This window comes from Nicotiana tabacum, chromosome 19, assembly GCF_000715075.1.
Source record: "Nicotiana tabacum cultivar K326 chromosome 19, ASM71507v2, whole genome shotgun sequence".
Lineage (NCBI taxonomy): Eukaryota > Viridiplantae > Streptophyta > Magnoliopsida > Solanales > Solanaceae > Nicotiana > Nicotiana tabacum.
In genome coordinates this window covers 30,395,586-30,400,206 of record NC_134098.1, presented here as the reverse complement: position 1 = coordinate 30,400,206, position 4,621 = coordinate 30,395,586, and the positions used below count along the sequence as shown (strand labels likewise).

At 31.8% G+C, this 4,621-nt stretch overlaps 1 long non-coding RNA gene across 1 annotated transcript; it reads left to right on the top strand.

Annotated features, from left to right (window-relative positions):
- Positions 1 to 2,429: 2,429 nt before the first annotated feature.
- On the top strand, positions 2,430 to 4,182 carry LOC142173337 (uncharacterized). Its single transcript, XR_012703098.1, has 2 exons — positions 2,430 to 3,319; positions 3,976 to 4,182. It is a non-coding gene; the product is annotated as an uncharacterized LOC142173337 (long non-coding RNA).
- Positions 4,183 to 4,621: the final 439 nt, after the last annotated feature.

The window sequence follows — 4,621 nt, the reverse complement described above, 5'->3', positions numbered from 1 at the left end:
GAGCAATACAATAAGAACAACATTAACAATTGGGTATAAAATATCTCATTAACAAGTCATCAACATATCACGACGAGCGGCAAGCTCGGATTGAATCCCTTTAGCACCCTTCCACCCTATTATCATTCATTCTTGAACTTAATAATATATTCAGTATAATAACCAATACTGTTTAAAGGATTTCCAACCTTGTACTCAATTTTAAAGTTACCCGAAATAGCTAACACAAGATAATATCATTGTCGACAACTTCTAAGTGCTTTATAGCAATTTCCTTTTCTAGTTACCAATTTTCTCAATAAGATTGACATGTAAACCAAGATAATTATACTAACAATATCATAGCCAACTTATTTTTCATAATTTCCAGATACTTTAACTTCATAAGAGCAACTTTCAAATCAATCCATCAAGAACAACAACATCTCAAGCTAATCCAAGCATTATCTTGTAGTTTATCATCCTAACAACTTAACCAACATACAAGAAAGCTTAAGCACAATTAGTAGGCTGTTATACTCACCTTATACAGTAGCAACAACTTGAAATTTCAGCCAAACACAGCTCACAATTATCCTCAATGACACCACAACACTATAGGTATTGTTTTCTCTTCTTGAATCAACTTTTAGTGTTCAAGTTAGGTGTGTAAACACTTGTAGTTTGCCTTAAAAATCTATATAAATCTATAAAGGAGGGACCTTGGGAGTGACGTGGCGGTTCTCACTTGCCAGTAAATCTATTTTGCAATTTTCTCAGATTTTTGCCTTTTGTTATTCCTTTATCTATGTGTTGTTTCTCTTTCTTCAAAAGGAACGCCTATTTCTCACTCTACCTCCGAACGTCACGTCTTTTTCTCTTCCTCTTATATCTTTCACGCTGAGGAAGAAAAGACTGTCTGAACAGTCCTCATGGAAAGCTAACATTCTCAAGCCTCCGATTATCTTATAGGCTTGCCGCCGAACTCGACAATACGAATACTGCCGTTGGTGCTACTACTGGCTCATCGACAACCTTTTCGCCGGAAATTTTCTCGGCAAAAACTATAAAAAACTAAACTTCAAACTTGCACTAACTTTCTTTATCATTATCCTATTCTCTACAATTTGTTCTGCTAATCTCAACTAGAAGATAATGTTTTTCTTTTTTTCCTTAGAGTTTATCATTATCCCATTCTCTGCAAAATTGTATTCTGCTTAATATTTTTTTTCCTAAATTTATTTCCTCTTTCCGGACAACACATACAAAGAGACCCGCCAACATTGTATCCTCTTTTATATATGGATGTTGTATTTTGGTTCTATTGCTTCGGCATTTCTGATATTTTGTTCTTTTGGTTTTCAGTATGTCACTAAAAGGGACTAAGTTATTTGAAGTAAAATTCCCTTTTTAATAACTAAAGGGAGAATTCTAAACTGCAAAATTGCGAATATAGTTGCAACTAATCGATGGATAGATAGGGTTGACTAGGGAATAGTTCACAGATTTAAGTAAATGTGACTAACAGGGACTATTCAGTTTGAAGGAAAATTTCCTTTTTAATAATTAAAGGGAGAATTCTAAACTAAAGGAATTCGAACGTAGTTAGCAAGTAATTGATGAATGGGGCTGGCTTGGTCTTGGAAATAATTCATACAATTCAAGTTTTGCTAATCTTGGCTAGAAGATAACATCTTTGATTTTTCCTGAGAGTTTATTTCAAATATTAATGTCACCCGAGGAAATCATTTATTTACATACACGCATATGCATACTTCTGGTATGTAGAGATTGTGTGACACCTTTCTTTGTGTTGCCTATCCTTATAATTAAGAAGTTGGAGAAGAATAAAGAAAATAAAAATTTGAAGGTTACTTTTGTTGTTAGAATAGGCTAATGAGCTATTCAAGGAGTCACTTTGTATTGATTACTTTAGTAACAAAGAAATCACAAAATGCGGATTGATTATTTAAAATTTGAACAGGTGTATTAGAGAACCGAATGGCGAAAAGGTATTGATTTATTTGTTTTTTATTTCTTTTTCTTTTTTATTTGTTAGGTCTCTTTGACTTTTTGAAATATGAGAACCGGTTGGAACGTATAATAAGGCTTATTGCTTAAGAATGCATTATCTCTTATTTGTTCAATGTTTAATTTATTGAGCTGGATTTTCTTTTCTCATTTGATATCAACCTTGAAAATGTAATTAGAACAATTAATAGTGTTATGGTCAGAGAATAGAGACAAGATAAATTTGATATATTTTAGTATAAGAATTTTAAGAATAACTATTTATCCATATTTTTATTTCGTTTGAGAATTGTGTGAAGCTCAGGGGAGTTTGTCGGTACGTGTTGTGTTGATGTGGTCAATATCTATACACGGGCAAGTAGAGTTACTTTCCCACTAAATGGAGATGTACATTCTGATGGTAAGTTTAAACGCTACTGATAAGATAGTTTTATTATTCCAAAGTTGTTTAACATAAGATTGGCATCTGTTAGTCCAAATTTGTGATCTTCTTATCTTTGTTCTTTCCTTTGTTTTAAACCTCTTTTGAAATGAGTTCATATTATTATATGCCTTACTTCTAAAGAAGATGAGTGATCGTAAAAGGCATTTGTGAAGTGTTTGCTGAGTTGCTAGCTTCTAATTTAGATTTCACTAAATTAGATGTTGACCAAATGATTTTCCGTATGTTTGGCCTAACGTTGTAAAGGAAAAAGTCGAAGGATATGGGTATTTTCCCTTTTGAAGAATACAGAAGTTCGCAATAAAGATTGTGAAAATTTCGATGGATCCTCGATGTTGTACTCTTTATTTTTCTTTGCAAGGGTTAAAGCTTAGTGCTTCCAGTAAGACTGGACTGTGGGATGTAGCAACGAAGTTATGATTTTTATTGTAGTTTTAGTTTTATTTTTCATCATTTTTCATCAATTTCTAGCGGCTTGTTTTCTTTTTATTTTGATTTATTTCTTTAATTATCAGTTTATTTATCTTATTGTTTGATCTTTTTTCTATTTTCCTATTTGCTTAAAATTTATTAGAATATTATTAGGTGTAATTAATTTATAATGTTGGCTTGGTTCTATTCATAAACCTAACAATTTAATTTGTATTCTCTATTTAAACCGGATGATTGGTGCGTGATAATGTTTATGTCTCTTCATTATCTTTAAATATATTTATATGCAGTATATATAGAGTTGAAGCAAATATTGAGCCTTGCCTTTTGTTGTAGGCTTGGAGAAGCGGGACAAACAAGTGATTGAGGAATCTAACATGAGGCTTGTGTGTTGGTGCTTTCTCCTCCTAGGAATTTTATCACACATTCACACAGGTAAAAGACATTAAGAGGAGAAAGCTATAATATTTTGAAGAAGCTACTGTATCTGTATTCCATTTTTCGGAGAAGCAAATTCTCCTTTAGATTACATTGCTAACTGGAGCTTATAAGTTGAAGCACCTGACTCGCTATTGTATATACTTTTGAAGAGCTTCCAAGAGAAGTTAGAGCTAAAATCAAAATGGAGAAGTTGGAAATTCTGGCATTCAGAATTAAGAAGGTTAAAAGTAATTTTACATGTTGATATCTTTGTATAAATATATCATAATTCATATGCTCCTCTTTAATGCCTTACCTAATCATAGCAGCAAAATTGTACATGCGAGTAGTCCTCCATTCAGTAACCATATTTTTGGATCTTTTTTTTTTTTGAAAAAGAAAAAAGACAGCAGATAGGATCCTTCAAATATTGTAAGGGTTTGGATAGTCCAATCTGCATATAACTTTTGTGGAGGTTGTTAGGCAATATGTCTCTCTTCTTGATGTATTTTTATTTTTAACCTTAACATACGAAGGGATCATGTCGTAGCCCTCGAACAATGTGGCTTTTCTAATAATGAACAAAAGAATGATTAATGGAGTTTGAAGAAGTAGATTTCTTGAAATTTGATGTTACTTCAGATTTGCTGGTGATGACTGCATTTTAACAGGTTATTGGTAGGTCCAACATACGAATGTGTGTGTTCTCACAAGAACTACATAGTGGATAGTAGCAAGGATGATTGGATTTGAAAGATACTACTATGAAGGAAAAAGCGAAGCTGATTTTTTGTTAAGACATATTTATTTTTGTTAAGACGTGTTTATTTATGTATGAGAATTTGTCAATATAAATCTGCAAAAGAATCTTTATTTGATCAGTTTAATATTTTATTTTTATATGTATTTTTTCTCATATATGTGTCATTTTAATTTTTTTCACATTTATTTCTTACATTATATAACTGTATCTAATTTTTAATGTTATAAATTTTTTATAAATTTTCTTTATCAATTAAATATATCAAAAGATTATGTTCGATCGCGCGAAGCGCAGATAAATTAACTAGTCTAATATATATGAAGGAGGTACTGATTATTAAATTGATCAACAAGAACAACACGAAATCTGAGGTTACTTCACTTTGAAGAACCCTCCAAAACAGCCATAAGATGAAGAACTACGATCTAGCAAACACCACGGGGTTTCTAGCATTGGATTCATGTTTTTATCTTAGGTTTTCATCCTAGAATCATGGAGGAACCCTTTGAGAGAATTTAGGAGGTTTTAGGAACTGCTTTGGACGAGAAAAATGA